Source organism: Rattus norvegicus, chromosome 2 (assembly GCF_036323735.1).
Source record: "Rattus norvegicus strain BN/NHsdMcwi chromosome 2, GRCr8, whole genome shotgun sequence".
Taxonomy (NCBI): domain Eukaryota; kingdom Metazoa; phylum Chordata; class Mammalia; order Rodentia; family Muridae; genus Rattus; species Rattus norvegicus.
In genome coordinates this window covers 85,105,889-85,122,646 of record NC_086020.1, presented here as the reverse complement: position 1 = coordinate 85,122,646, position 16,758 = coordinate 85,105,889, and the positions used below count along the sequence as shown (strand labels likewise).

General features: G+C 44.4%; 1 protein-coding gene across 3 annotated transcripts in view; it reads right to left on the bottom strand.

The window, feature by feature from the left end:
• The window catches only part of Sema5a (semaphorin 5A), a 431,215-nt gene that overhangs the window by 329,292 nt on the left and 85,165 nt on the right, over positions 1–16,758 (bottom strand). The window lies entirely within an intron of this gene.

Below are 16,758 nucleotides of genomic sequence, written 5' to 3'. Positions count from 1 at the left end.
TTGAAAATAAAATGGTGCCCATTTCAATGGCTCCTCCACTGCATAGCCTACGCAAAAATGTCCAAGATAAAGGGTTGCACAAAGGTCTTAAGAGTATGCACAGCATAAACTACCCCTGAATTTGAGTTTGCACTTGTCACATGTCCCTGTGCTTCCTGCACAATCCTAAGGCTTAATAAGAAAAGTTATCCAGTAGCACAAAATAAATATACTTTACCATAAAACTGATTTATTCTATGAAAGCAGGAACACCATGTCGGAATGTCAGACATGTGCACCAGAGCTTGAAATAGGTGACTCCCTACTTGTTATCTGTGCAATAATGCATCTGCCATCAGTGAAGGACACTTGTTGTGTCCAGTGCTGAAAAACAGCTTGGATTCTTCCTTTCTCCATATTCATCATGTGTCTGTCTTTCTTTCTCCTCTTCTCTCATTGGTTTCTGGCTATTGTGCATGTGAAGCCCATGGATGTCCTCATTCCTCACCCACACAATAGAGAGCAGCTGTGGACGGTGACAAGACAATGAGAAGACCTTCCAGAACATTCCGGCAACTCTTCCACTCAATGAGCCACATGTGGCATATGTCAGTGATGATCAAAAGCCAACTAGCTTAGAGCCAACCTCCATAAAATAACCCAAAGTTATACAACTCCTGGAGGTTGTAGACAACAAAGCAATCTGCTGAAATGCCTTTAGGCGTGTCCTGTATTTCAGGGACACGGGGACAGTGATTCCAGGAGGCTTCCGGTTTCCAGGAAAGCCCGATGGGAATATGGAGAATTTGAGAGAGTCAAAGAGGTGACTGGGAGCAGCACATGGAAGTGCTGACCATGAAGACTTCCAAGCAGGCCAGGTGCAGCTCTGCCCTGCACCATTGCCAACTCTAAGGTCTCGGTAGGGTCTTCACGGCCTGTGACATCATCCTTTGGAAGGGATAAGGTACAGATGCAATGCTTTGAGGCCAAAAGAAGGGTCAAGGAGTGTTCCCAAAAGTAAAGATAAATGCTCAGCCCAGGAAAATAATGTTCTTCCTTCCTTTTTTCCTCTCATCACCAGTAATATCTCCCATGGGTGTGGCAACAAAATGTTGATGAGGAGTTATATTAAACAGCACATGTGAATAAATGAGTTGATTCTCTTGAACCCTACAATATGCTTTATAACAATTACTACTAAATTTCTCTCACATTTGCTTATTAAGATCATAGTCCAGGTAGGAGTACTAGAGTTGGACAGATCCACTTGTGCCCACTAAGGCTCTGGCTACTGACTTGTGCCAACACATAAGATTTCAATTAAAAATGGACAACAGAGCTCATGTCCCGAGGTCAGAGATAAGTTGATGTAGAATGTCACTGGACAGATGAACGACACCCACAGAAAAAAGCATTTTCTTAATTGACATAATAGACGGAGCCAAAAAGAGCAATTTAAGGATTGCAGACTGGTGGTAGAAACAAAGAGCAAATACTGCAGGACAGCATCTCTGCTTGGTGATTCCAACAGGGACAGCCACAGGCAGGGCAGCCCCAGAACAACTCTTTTTACTGTAAAAGCTGCCCCCTTGCACAGTGCCCTTCAGAATCTGATATAGGAATACAAAGACCATGCCAACAACAGTGCCCATGTTTGTCCTGACAGTGAAGTGAAGAGCCACTAGCCATACACCAGAGAACTAAGCTAGCAACGTCAACCTTCTCCTGAGGCTCCGTAATTATCCGACCAGGCATTGAACCACTGGGGGAGAGTACTTAGGCGAGGGTGCACGGGCAAGGGTGCAGCATCTGCAGTAGCATGCCATGCTCTTAGCAGCAGCAAGTGACAGGAGCATTGCTGCATATGGGGAAGCCTAGCTTGCTCACAGGATTTGATTGCAGGGAAGATATAAATGAGCAGATAGACAGGTCACTCAAAGGTATTCTAGAAAACTGAAGGGAGACAAAAAGAGGTTACACTGACCCAGACGCATATGCACCTGATGTAGTAACATCAGCTTCCCCATTTGACTTTTGGCCCACTGACGTCACTCTTTCCTCTTTCTACTTGGTATCGACCTTGATATGAACAATCTCTGAAATTTAGAGAACTACTATGGGGAAAAGATCAGTCTCTAGGAATATAAGTGCAGAATCATCACTAGAACTCTTGTTGATACACACATAATTTTTTCCAGTAGTTTACCCCATCACTGTTGGTATTCTGTCTAAGCTCCACCCCCACAGTTACCACGCAACAGCCAGCTGTGCTTGGCACTATAAAAGGGGCCGCTTGCCCCTTCCTCATTCTCTTCTCTTGCTCTTGCCCTCTTCCCCTCTTCCCCTTTGTCCCTTCTCTCCCCATTCCCCTCACCTCTTCCCCCCACGTGCTCATGGCCGGCCTTTACTCCTCTCCTCTTCTACTCTTCTTCTTTTCATTAAACCTTTCCATGTGGAATCATGTTGGCTTGTTGTGGTTTGTTCGAATGCGAGCCAGAATTTCTACCCTGACAATAACTACCTCCATGGCTTCTTAAAATGTCTCCACATAGAAATGACGGCGTGAAAGGTGAGCATCAATTACAGCTTGCTAAGGGCCCCATCAGTGTCTGGCTTTGAACATACATAGGCTTTATTCTCCCTAATCACTCTACCCAGCAGGAGGTAGTGTGGATTTATTAATTCTGTGGTCACACTGGAAATTAAATGAATGTACATAGACTTTCTATCCAGTTTTATAGTGTCTAAAAGAGACTTTACCAGATAAAGGTTTTAAAAGAACTATAAATGGCCAGTGGCAATGTCTTGGCATCAATGTATAGATTCCCACACAGCAACTCCATATAGCACATCCTGGTGTCAGTATACAGGAAGGAGCTAGAACACAAATCAGGCAGGAGTTATGCTCTCAGGAAACCACACGAGGCACCATGTGATGGTTCTGTTACATAATTCAATAAATACCATGAAACTGTGAGGGGAGCTAGGAGAGACTTTGTCTGAGGAAATACGGAGAAAAAGAGTGGAGCAGAGACTGAAGGAAAGGCCATCCAGAGACTGCCCCACCTGCGGATGCATCTCATATGCAGCCAACAAACCCAGTCACTATTCCTGATGCCAAGAAGTGCTTGCTGACAGAAGGCAGATATGGGTGTTTTCTGAGAGGCTATCCCAGAGCCTTACTGATACAGATAAGGATGCTTGCAGCTAACCAGTGGACTGAGCATGGGGACCCCAATAGAGGAGTTGGAGAAAGGACTGAAGAAGCTGAAGAGGTTTGTAATCCCATAGGAAGAACAACAGAATCAACCAACCAGAACCTCCAAAGCTCCCAGGACTAAACCACCAACCAAAGAATACACATGGAGGGTCCCATGGCTCCAGCCACATATGTAGCAGAGGATGGCCTTATCTAGCATCAGTAGGAGAAGACGTCCTAGGTCCTGTGAAGGGTCGTTTCCCCAATGTACGGGAATGCCAGGGTATTGAGTTAAGAGTGGGTAGGTGGAAGGGGGAACATCCTCATAGAAGCAGGGGGAGGGGGATGAGAGAGGAAGGAACCAGGAAAGAGGGTAACATTTGAAACATAAATATGTAGAATATCCAATAAACAGAAAAAGAAAAGCTTCCCGAGGGTTCTGGGGGAGGAATGCCAAGTTACATATGCTCTGATGGATGAGTGGGAGAGAGTAGACTATGAAAAGAGGTGATGAAGTGTGTCCAACTGATAAATTACAAGTGGAGCAAATAGCAAACCCATCAGCAGTGCCTGAGGAACATCAGCAGTAAGTGAAGAACCATTCTGGTCAACACACACTAAGTTGGAACATGAGTGCCTGGTACCATCATTTGTGCTTGATGTATTGAAGGAGCCCCTGCAAACGGCCACCACTGAAGGGACTCCATAAGACTACACAAGAAATAGACATGGTTAAAAGAACGCAATTCTGCTGAGGAGGAAATTGGGACTACGGAGAACTAAGGCCCACAAGCAGAAAGATGGCTTTTTTTTAATCACATATCATGGCAAATAAGAAAAGCTAAGGAGAATCTCCTGTAAGAGGCTAAGGAGCAAGGAGGAGGGCTGACCTCCTCCAAGATGCTGAGGCAGTAGAGCAGTGCCAGACAGAGGAGTGTGTCTGCTATCACATCAAAGCTACCACCACACATGACCAATGAAATAAAGACAGAAAGGAGCCACACTAGTCTCTGATAGATGGACAAAGGAGATGACAAAAAGTCTGTATAGAACTCAACTCCAGAAAGAGATAAGACTTGATCCAAAGGAAAGAAGAGGCACTGGGGTTCAGTGGAATTATCAGGGTAAAAGTAGTGTAAAAGCTTAATCATGGCAGTTCTGCTGAGGGCAGGACAGGGAGGCATGAAGCAGGGCAGAGGCTAAACCAGACATTTCATTATTGTTAACTCTGCAAAGTGCAAAGATAAGTCTATCCCAAATCAGCTCCAGAGGGGCATCCTCTAATGTTCTGCTTGATATTGGTCCCTTTGAATTTCATGATGCTATAATCCATGGTAGATAGTCTATGCTAACAATGGGGTCTGTGGTGTGGGCTTTGTGCCACACTTACATGCCTGACTTCAGTATGGGTTGTACACTCAGTTAACCACATGGGCAATCAGCCACACCTACCTGATTCATTCCCAATAAAACACAGGGTTTGCTTCCTTGAGTGACAGTTTGGCACTAGAACTAAACACTGTCAACTTGACCCCACTTGGGGGAGTTGGGTGCAGAAGGTAAGCCTATCTCTCCCTGGTCCTATCCTACTACACATTGTCCACTGCTGGTTTCTCCATTTCCTTTGGCTAAAATCAACCACAGCCATCTACTGACTGCTTTTCTAGATTCTGTGAGTCTTTCTAGAAAAAAAATTCTGTGATCCTCAAGTTAGATTGGGAACTAACTAGAAGAATGCTGGAAAAGAAAGGGGTTCAAATTCAAAGATCTTAAATGTTTAAAAAAGGCTGGATTTTCACCGCTACATGGAAATGTAAAATACTCAGGAGAAATCTCAGAGGCAGTTCAAGTCTGGAATGAGAAGGTTGAAGAAAGAGACGCCTGTTAAAGAGACTGGCCACAGGTTCACTGCAGAGGTGGTTAAGAGCTCCCTCATGGCCAGCTGTGAGGTTTAGAGCCAAAAAAAGCAACATGTGAAGCTCGCAGATCAGAACTAGCATTTTAGTTATTTTATGCATTCACAAACAAAATATATTTCACCTTCCTAGATAAACTTTAACTACTTACAATAAATTTTTAAACATTTTTAAAATAGGAATATCAACTGTGGCCCATTTATTTTGTAAAACATGAGCTATGTCTGGGGGTGAAACTCAGGATACATTGTATCAGAAGTGAATGCCCTTGAATTTTACAGTGAGGTGAACAATGAGGATCTGACTCTTCTGTCCAGGGATAGAAACCTGATATGAATGAAGGCCAAGAATCTACCAGTGTTTGGGCTCCAGGCCACTGGCTTGGCGATCATGAAACCCATGAAACTTTGCTGATGAGCAGAGTCCTAGTGGGATGCTGGAGAAGCAAGGGAGGAATGGCTTTGGGAGAGCAGTGCCAAGCAGGTGAAGGGACATATGTCCAAGTGACAAAAAGGCTCTGAAACACATGCAGATGGCTCACGGGAGATGGAATGGTAGGTGGAATGGTGAGGCCGAGGCGCACCACTCCACTTTGTTCCCTTTCTTTGACCTCACTGTGAGGTCTTCTCTAAAGAAAGGCATATCCTACCAGACAGCAGTGGGGGGAGATGGAGATCAGTTACTGGAGTTTAAGGAAAGAGGGTGCGGTCATTGGCATGGCCAGTCATCCAGGAGAAGGAAGGAAGGTGTGAAAAGGGAACAGAGTAAAAGCCACAAAGAGAAAACTGTCAAGAGAGGAGAGTGGATGGTGGGGAAGGAGAGAGATAAGGTAGTGAATCATAAGTACAGAGGACCCAGCACTGTGCAGCCCTTTCCTCTAAAATACCAAATACTTCCCCACAGTAAGTACATTCACATTGCTTACACTCTAAAGTAAACTTTACCGTTCACATGCGAAGTCCACAAAACAACACTGCCATTGACTACAAGGAGAAGGGAATGGTAGCTACAGTGGAGCTGTCTATAATCTATTACCTGGTTTTGGGTGACAGGAGCAGCTAGAATTGACATGAATCTCAACTATTCTACAGTTTCTAACTAGAGTCCTCACAGTGAATATTCCCATTAGATCATACTCCAGCGGCAGGCAGGGATGAGGGGGCAAGGACCGAGGGCTACCTCTCAGGACCTCTTGGGCTTTTGCTTTTATTGGCAGAACCCCTTCTTCCAGCTATCTCTCCCACACCCAGCGAGCATTCTCAAATGTCCCAGTATTCAAAGTGAGGATAGGTCCACACAACGCAGACTGTAGGAGGCCACACATCCTATATAACTAAGACGAAATGTAATATATATGCATTTACAATAAAGGTGTTAGAGTGGTAATAAGAAAACAGCAAACCCACATTTTGCCTCTGCTCAGCAGCTCACATGGGCCAGCCATATTTTTCTGCATCCACCTCAAGATGAGACCAAGAACTGCATGCAAAGCCCCACAGGGGAGGCCATTCTCCTCCAGGTATTCCTCATCTGGAAGTTGGCCTCAGTAAATTACAGCATTCTCCCGAGTAGCCAGCTAACTGTGTTCTTGAGAAATAACACTGTACATTGATCAAAACCATTTAATAAAGAATCTGCTTGGTAATTGTTTCCCCTGGCTTTGAAAGGGACAATACTTAGATAGGCAGATATCACTATCAGATCTTTAGATATCTTGAGATGGGCTCAGGGAACCTAGAGGTCAGCACCCAAAGTCACTGAGGCCTCATGGACAGCCCCTTTCCATGTGACTACAGGGCCAATGTCATGTAACAATGCAAAGATCAGACTCTGAGACGCTCACTTTCCTAGGTCCAGCCAGAAATGCCTCCCTCCATTACAGAAGAGTCAAGCCAGCAGTGGCTTATAAACAATAAACACAGGCTGAGAATCCACAGAGGAGGGAAGACAGAAACAATTTCCGTTCCAAGAGTACTGGGCCAATCCTGAAAACATTTGGGAAGAAAGAAATCCAATTGTTTTCCATTTAGTCTTCCTGAAGATTACTCTTCAGCGAGCACTTGGAGCTGGTAGTAATTGCTGACCCTGGAACCAATGCATTGCCTCAATGGCTGGACGAGAGCTAGAAAAAACCACTTGCTATTGAATGCCTCCCAGTGGGGCAGTGCAGCAAGCTATGTTCTCAGCTGCCCAAAGCCATGGGAGTAGACGGGAGAAGAAGGGGCCACAAACCACTACTGAAGCAAACGTGTTCCCAAAAAGCAAGAAACTGTTCAAAATAAGAAATTTTCAAAACTGACTTTCCAGGGACACAGGGTTTCACAAGAGTGAATACATTCTTATTTAGGTTACCATGAGCCAAATTTTCCAAGAGCAAGCTTGCTTTTCATGCAGGCAATTTTGAAGTGTTTGCACAAAGTGGTTAATTTGCATGGGCAATTGGACTTTCAGCTTTTATTTTGACAGCTAAATTGATTCATCCTTCTAGGCTAGCATGTCAACACTGAGAAAGAAAGGGAGGCAGAGGTCCGTTGACACAGTGGCCTCTCGAGTGTACAGACTCGGAACAACTCACTCATCCACCAAGGCTCAACCTGTGAGCAGCAGCTTGAAACAACAAGCAATTTTAACATCAAGATCCAGCTCTGTGGGGCTGAGGTTAGAGGTCATTGGAACAGCTCACCGTATGCACAAGGTCACTGGCTGGACCCCCTACACACACACACACACACACACACACACACACACACACACACACACACACTGAAAAACAAAACAGAATTCTGCTGAGCAGAAAGGAAAGAGTCCAGGCTGACCCCAATAGCAGTCCTCTATAAAAGCATACGATGCAAAGCCAGGCGTGAGGCAGACAGGCATCTGTTGCTGGGGGTTGGGGGGGCTGAAGGGAAATGGAGGCTTATTTAGCCTTGGGAAGTTGGCTAACTGTGTGATTTCCAGTGAATTGTGAATGAAATGACAAGTGTTAAGTCATTCAGTAAAACATTTTCCTACAAAAATAACAAGTAGGAGGATTGTAACAAGTTTCTTGCTACAAACTCAGCATAGAGAATAAAAAGGATGCTTCTCTTCAATGTGCAGAAAGACAGCCCAAACCCACAAAGACTAACGGGCCATGTGTGCAGGCAGCCCTGATTCATCAGTACCTTTGTTTGTCTCCTACGTGTGAGCCTTATGCAGAGAAGGTAATCTGAGCTCTCAAGTTATTTTGCCTGGAATACTCTGTGATAGGATGTTTCTGCATATCCAGGCATATAAGAGAAGTCTTTCCAGAATATTCATCTCTCCAAACATGAAAAATAAGTCCTTTGTCTCACTTTAGCACTTTCCCATCATATAGTCCAGTTGCTCAGGAATAAGAGCTATTCCATCCAAACATGTTTTCAAATTTTATTGAGAACATAACTCTACATGGGTGGGTGTCTTGCCTCAAAGCTACAATCCTGTGCACTTGTCATTTCTCAATATAAAGCAAAGACAAAAATAAGAAGCAGGCTACTTTGCGACAGACCAGCTGGATCCTCATCTTCCGATATTTTGAGTTTAGACTTGTGGAGCAACAAAGAAAAGAGAACATTTTTTTTTTTAAATTGGCTCTCAGTCATGCCGTCCGTTGGCACCAATTGTCCTGAAGCTTCCTTCCAAGTGGAGACACCAGGCGGTTTCACTAGTGATCAGTAGCACCTGTGTCACCTGTCTTTCATTACTCATGATGCCATCTGTCCAGGCAAAAGGCCCATCATGAAGGTTCTGAGCACAGTGGATGGATACACTACCTGCAAGCAAAAGGTGCTGGTCCACATCCAAACACTTGAGGAATGGACACTCCTCAAGGGACCCAAGAGGATATGATTATGTCTTTCTTAATTTCAGCCCAGGTATGGTCATTATAAGATACTGCATGAAGATCACTCAGGACTAGAAGTACTAAATGGCCCAGAATCCTCGTTGCTGGCTATACATCCAAAGGGAAGGAAATCAGTATGGGGAGGGGACCTCCAAACCCTCACACTGAGTGAAGTAGTTTTCATAATCACAAGAAATACAATTAGTCCAAGCATCCACTGTCTACTGAATGTGAAACCCATGTCCTAAAACACTCACTATTCAGCCTTTAAAAGGGATAAAATCCTACCGTGTGTGTCAACAAAGACAGAAATAAAAGACATTATATGAAGTAAATAAACTAGCCACAAAAAGGCAAATCTCAGGGATCTTTCCAAGCATAAGTTTAAAAGGTTAACTGCACAGAAGTGTAGGGTAGGATGGTAGTTACCAAAGCCTAGAAAGGGTTTGAGGAAAAGAAAAGTTAGTTCATGGGGGAGGGGTGGCAACGTGCATGTGGAAGGATTAAGTTGTGGCAGTGTAAATGACCATAACTAGCAGTCATTGACAAAACAGTTCAAATCATCTGGAAGAAAAAAGAAAATAGGTATTCCAATAAGCTATTGACCCCGATTTGATCGAAACCCACTGACTACAAGACCATGCTGCATCCCATAAATGCAAACACTTATTACATATCAATAACCAAAAGAACCATCAGAGTTTGGTTTAACAGTAACCACTCATCTTCATCCCTTTACCCAATGTTGCAGTGCAGGTTAAAATAGAAATATGACGATAAAAAGTAGAAGCAGACTCACAATTCATCCTAGGAAATTTCTTAGTTTAATAATTATTACAGGAGCCATAGTTAATCTTGAGTAGCACACTCAACCTATGTCTGCTCCAGTAAATGAAATGGAAGCAAGGCAGTCCAGCTGGCAGCACAGAGAGCCATAAAAATACAGAAGGGTGTTTCACTGGTTTTCACTGAAAGTACTCACACAGCTTCATGAGTCTGCACTCCTGTTCCCCAGCTGAGCAATTGGATGAGGAGGAGGTGTCCCATCCTGAGGTGTTCCCCTTCATGGGGTGAGCAGCAGGAGTTGATTGTTGGTATTGGCTTACTATTTTTCCCTTCCTCCATCGATTCTGCACTCCCCTGAGTGAAGCCCTCAGTGGTTCTCATGAAGCTCATGCACTGACTACATTCCAGAACTCACCTTTCCTGCCCTTTCAGTTAATATCACACTAAAATGACTTCATCATGGACGTAGTTCGCCCTTCCTCCTGGCTCCCTCAAAGCTGCATGACCCTGGTATCTTGGTGGGAGGCAAGTTTTCTCTCCTCAGCAACTGGTACCTCTAGCAGCTACTTGTCCATCTTGCTCCTAGATCCCACTGACCTGCAGTGAACAGGGGATCTATTCATAGTTGCCTCTGGATCTTGACAGCAAGGTAAGTAAACAGGAGTGTTCAGTGAAGACAGCATGAACACAATACATCGTCACCTCTCAGGGGGGGTGTAGATCTTCACAGCACAGCTTGTCCTAAAGTATGCCTCTAAAGGGATCCTTCCAGTTTGACCCCATTTTATCCAGTCCAATCTCTAACTTTCCAATGTTAGTCAGAATCACCCAGAAATGCAGAGAAATCCGGTGGAATCTAATGATTGTTTCCTGCTCATGAGGGGAAAGTCACAACTCCAACCTTAGAGACTCCTGTCTAAGCTTAATTCCACCTTGGCTGGAAGGAAGATTTTTCCTGTTGCGCTGCCCAAGTGTTTCTAGTCTCCAAAGATGCTTTTTGGTGCTATTTAGTGAAAGGCATTTGCTTTTGTTATAGCTGGACTCTGTCCTGTCCACTCAAGAATGAAATTCCAACTCTCTGGAGACATTCTAGTGCAAACAAACTGATGTCTTCCTTCTGTTCATCCACAAGTCTGATAGACACATGCACGGACCCTTCCCCTCCTCCATATTCTCCATAGTCAGAGGGTCTCAGTGACTAGAGGCCTTGTCAGGGCTGTCACATGATGAAGTAAAAAGGTGGAAGGAAAGCAACTTTACCAAGCATCTAGTAGGAAAATATGCTTCTATTGTAATATAAATATTAGCTTTGAAAGGCTGTCCTGCCTGACTTTTACAGTTCTGTCAGCAAACCCATATGTACAGGGTAACTGATAAGTGAAAGTTATTCCAGTTAATGAACCTCAGTGTCACAAAAGTAAATCCATAGAGATCATGGATGACAACATGGTATCTAGTTTAGTCATCCTTCTTATTTATATTTGAAACCCTGAGGGTTGAATGCATGTCTTGTGCTTACCAAGCAAGCATTTCACCACTTAGCTTCAACTCCTGCTCCAAACTTCTGACTTTGCTTCTGGAGTTCCAGTTCTCTGAAATCCTGGGCTTCAGGCTCCTTGTCCACCAATGTTCTGAACCCATCCAACCCTTGCTATCTGGGTATCCCGCCCACGCCATCCATCAACCTCCAGGCTTTTCCCCTAGCTAGCCACACATAAAAGACTCATTTTTACTGCTTCTGGTCCTTTTGCATAAGATCAAATACAAAAGTCTGGAGTCACTGTCCAGTTTCAATTTTATATGTGGCTTTGGAAGAAATTCATGTGTTCTTGCTAAAATTAAACAATTGAACATGAACCGTCAAATAAAAAGTTCTTGCAAATATTTTAAGTACTCTGTGCTTTATTCCAAATGTGTTTCTTAACCTTGACTCTATTAAGTGTTGGATTCGGTTCGCTCACAGCTAACAATTCTCATCAACCACTTTTTAGATGTAAAGACACAAGAGCCCTTCACAAGAGCAATAAGCCTAAGTGTGGACCCAAGAGGTGTAAAGAACAGTGTATATAACTTTCTGGAAGAGAGGAAGACAAGAGTGGGGAAATAAAGCCAAGCTGCAGCAGTCCACAGAATTGCCTTTGTTCTGGGATTGCTTTCTCAAACCGTATAAACTCAAGTGTTAAACTGCAAGGCTCGCGCCACATTATGCTTCTCATCCATCTCTTCCCTTGGACCAGCAGACATCCAGCAAGTCAGCAGACTGCTAATCTAAAATCCGCCCATCTCTCCTTACACATCCCAGGAGAGAAATGATGGGGTCACAGACCATCCTATCGCTGTAGCAGTCACTGAAGACACTGGGGAAATTAAATAATAAACAAAACCCCATATTCAAAGAGAAAGCTGAGAGCATTGGGGAAGAGTCTAGGAGGCGGGGAGAAATTGTTTGCCCTATGGGCTGTTTAGTCCTTGATGTGCATCTGATTGCTCTGCAGAGAAGGGACATTGCTGTCATTACTGTCTGACAATTACCTAACCCACAACCTATTTTTAAGTGCTGCAAAAGAGGTACATATCCGGAAAAATAGCATGGAATTTTAGTGACTACTGCATAGTTCAAGGACTTCTAAGGTAAACGCTAGGCCCTAGGCAATGATACAGTGTTTGGCCAACTGCTGATAAGCCAGTTCCTACTCCTCCAAATCCGCCCTCTGCTATTTTCATATTCTAGAGTACATAGAGCCCTTCACCAGCAGCTGAGAGCAAAACTGAACACTGCAATTTTGAAATGAATGAGTAGTTTCCTGAGTCCCCTCTGATATGGATCTCAGACAATGCCAGTGGCTTTAGTGCCTTCCCTTGCTTGGTCAAGGGTGACATACATGTCACTTTCTAAGCAGATAGGTAGAAAGCGAATATCAGCCCTGGCTCTAACCAGTTGCAGAAGAACAGAATAATATTTGGGAAATACGATTAATAGGAGGTTAAGCCATACACCTGATCCACTTGGTATCACAAGACAAACTCCGACTGTAAATGTACTTTTCACCATGTCCAGGTACCCATCCATCAGCTTTCTGTTGTGTACCACTGCTGCAGCTCACGATGGGCTGCACATCTCCTAAAGCAAAAATAACCTTTTAAAGTAAGCAAGGACAGAGGAGTCTCAACCACGATAGCTTCATTCCTCCAAGGGCGACACTCTGGAGACTTCCACTCTTCAGAGGACGTATTCATTCTGGCTGAAATCATCAGAGGGAGTCTCTTTCTGTCCAGCTCCAACACGCTTTGACAGAGGCACAGTTGTCAAGGAGAGCTTACTGCCTGTAGCTGGATGCTGGCCCCTGCTGATCACCAAAGACAGGAGCTTTTGGGTGTGGCTACTGAGTCCCAGTCATCTTTCTATAACACATGCCAGTGCACCCTCTCCAAGCAAAACACCTGATCTCAGACCCCCACTCTGTCTCTGCCCCAACTGCTCTTCATGGGACAGAGAGACTGGCATGGTATTTTGTAATTAAGTCTCAGGACTACTCAAGATCAATGTCATGTTGGACTCTCTTAAAATGAGAAATTGGGAGTACAGTATTGTGAGGGTGACCCCCATAGGTCCATAGCGAGTGGCACTACTAGGAGGCCACTAGTGGCCTTATTGAATAGGAGGGGCTTTGTTGGAGGACGTGAATCACTAAGGAGGGTAGACATTGACATCCCAGAAGTTCAAGCTGGGCCTAGTGGCTCAGTGTCTCTCTTGCTACCTGAGGATCCAGATGCAGAACTCTCAGCTCCTTCTCCAGCACCATGCCGGCTGGATGCTGCCACACTTCCCACCGTGATGATAATGGACTAAACCTCAGAACTGTAAGACTGCCCCAATCAAATGATTTCCTTTATAAGAGTTGCCATGGTCGTAATGTCTTTCACAGCAATAGAACCCTAACCAAGACAAGTATTATACAATAAAACAGGAGTTACGCAAGTTTCATCATTCTGTCAGCTCCTGGAGATGCTACTGTAGATGCTACAAACTCCACCAAGGCCAGCACAGAAACAATGAAGCTCTTGCACAGTGGAGCCTCACAAGGCAGCTGTAGAGCTCAGAATCCACTTGAGAGGGATGCTATTCATCAGCCAGGGCGAAGGAACATGCTGAGAGCTGCCTCATGAGGAGATCTAGCAAGAGAGTCAAAATAGGTCCCATAGGTGATGTCCTAATGACCAAGGATGAGGTTAGAGAGTATTTTTCCTTGCTCTCCTACACCTGAGCACAACTTCCTACCTTGGTGTCTCCAAATGTTGTTTCCTTCATAGAGAAACAACTTCTCTCAGTAGGAAAAGGCAATACAGCTGGTCCTCCTTCTGCACATATTCTGTATTTACAGATTCACCGGTTAGCTTAAATAAGTTAGCGCCTTCCAAATCAGTCCTGTTTGAATCACTTCCAGTCATTCACTGAGAATATCAATAGTCCTGAGTCTCCCAAGTGTGCATCTGAGCTGCAGTCTATGTGGAGCTCCCTGCCTCCTCATTCCTGTTCTTCTAGAGTGAACCAGAGTCACAGGATCTTCTCCGTGACACACTTGTTGCTGTGTGTGTGTGTGTGTGTGTGTGTGTGTGTGTGTGTGTATCCTTGTGTTTATAAATGCAGGTATATATTTGTCCGAAGGTCAAAAGTTAACTCTGCATCATTCTTCAAATGCTGTCACCTTGTTTTTCAAGACTGAGTTTGTTTGTTTGTTTGTTTGTTTGTTTGTTTGTCACACTATATAGCAGTAGCCCTGGCTGGCCTGGAACTCACAGAGATCTTCCTGACTCTGCCTCCTCAGTGCTGAGATTAAAGGCATATACCACCAAGCCCTGCTCAGACCAGACTCTCTCTATAGGCCAGAAACTTATCAATTAGACTAGGCTGGCTCCCTAGCAAGCTGCTGAGATTTTTCTATCTGCTCCTTCCCAGAGCTAGGATTACAGGCAAGCATCATCACCTCTGGCTCTCAGAATCGCATTCTGCTCCTCATATGTGCAATGCAAGCATCTTATCAATCCAGCAAGCTACCCACCCTCAAAGTGGTAGATTATGTCAGTGATTATTCTGTTTAAAATATGCCAAGGCAGTGCTGACATATGTTCTAGTTTTCCAGATACAATGCTGGGAAGTCCCTTACCACGACCATCCAAAAGTGCTACATTTTAGAAATTACATGCTAAGCAAGCACCATGCAAGTAGTAATTATCACTCAATTGTTCATAAGGTTAGAAAAAGTAAACTTTACATGGGGGTGGAGAGATAAACCAGTGGGCAAGAGAAGATTCCAAGCATGGAGGAGCTGGGTGGGGACAGGACACCTGTAACCTCAGCACTAGGGGGTGCAGAGATGGGATTACTGGGGCTTGGTGGTCAAATGATCTACCCTGAACAAAAGGGCAGACTCTAGTGAAAGACTCTGTCTCAAAAGAATAATATATATATATTAAAATATATAATATATATATATTAAGGCCCACAAATATGACTTTTCAGTGGTCAACTGATGCAAAATTTGCGCTCAATCCAACCCTGCAAGCTTTCCCGAGAACAATGGTTCAGTATCTGTTAGTTCAGGATTTATAAAGACTTAGAGAAAACACCCAGATAACAGAATGGGTGGTGCATGCTGAAGGGCATGGGCGACAGCTGAAAACAGCACCTGCTCGCCAGCTCTGCACAGAGCCTCACAGGCAGACGGAGGAAGACGGTAGGACTGAAAAAAAGTGAAGTACGGAGGCCACAGAAGACCAGCCAGCTCAGATGCACAGTGGGAGACAGAGGGGTCACAGAATCCAAACTCAAGAGACACAGCTGTGTGTCTGTGTCTTACAGGAGCCCATAACTCACCTTGCTACCAACAAGCTGGAGAGCCCTAGGAGCCTGGCTGTCTGGCGCTAACCACCATGGGCAATGACCTTTGTGAAGTCATCCTGCGGTGAAAATGAGGCCCCTATGGAATAGAAGTCTGGACGGTTAATAGGCGTCGGGGAGGATGGACTGGTGGCTAAGATCACCAGTGGAATAAGAGCCCAGGTTTTGGCTTAGAGGGCTTTCTTATGGCTTTAATTACACCGAGGCCATGCGAATCTAGTTCTCATTAGAGAAGGGCAATCTTTGTTCCCTGGATTTAAGCAATGATTACAATCTAAAAGAATTGATTGTGTCTCATTATCTGGAGATAATATATTCCTGATGATTCAGGCCATTAAGTTGAGCCTCTAAATACCAACACAGGTCGTACGGCACCCCTTTCATGTATTCCCATCTGCTGTGTGTCTGACAGGAAAAGGTGCTCCTGTCACACAGCACATAAAAGAGAAACTGAGAAAACAGTACAGAACAGCAAGCACCACTGTTCCTTTGATTGCTTCCCACTCCAGGAACATCTTATCTTAATTTAATTGAGTCGCTCTGGTACAGTGAGGTCTTTAATATTTAAAAAAAGCAAAAGCAAAACAAAGAGCAAATAAATTCAAAAATGGAACAAAATCAAAAGACACGGGGCTGTATTTTACAGCTTCCCGGTCTTAGGCGTCCTCTCCAGCTGCATCGCGTTAGGAACTGGACCCCACACTTCTAGGTAGAACTGGCTTCCTTCAAACCCACGGCTCCCGTTTATGGTGATGGAAGCAAATAAAACAAGACCGAAAACTGAGTGCTGTCCTCTCCTCCCACTTGCAGACTGTCAGTTTCTAAAAGGTGAGCCAAACTCAGGGAAAGAATTCACGTGTGTCAACAAGAACAAAACACTCCTGAGGATGTATGTGTACCCACTCCTCTTCCATTGGATAAATAATGCTGATTGGGAGCACAAAAACATAAATTAGCTATAAATGCACTCGTAAAGGGGATAAAAATATCAAATTCTAATATTTTGAACAGGAATCAGTTACCAAGTCTTTATCCAACTGGCACCGGCCTGGCTTTCCCTTGTCTAGTCAGTCCCCAAGGCTCCAATCCCTGCAAACTGAAGCCACTTCTCTTG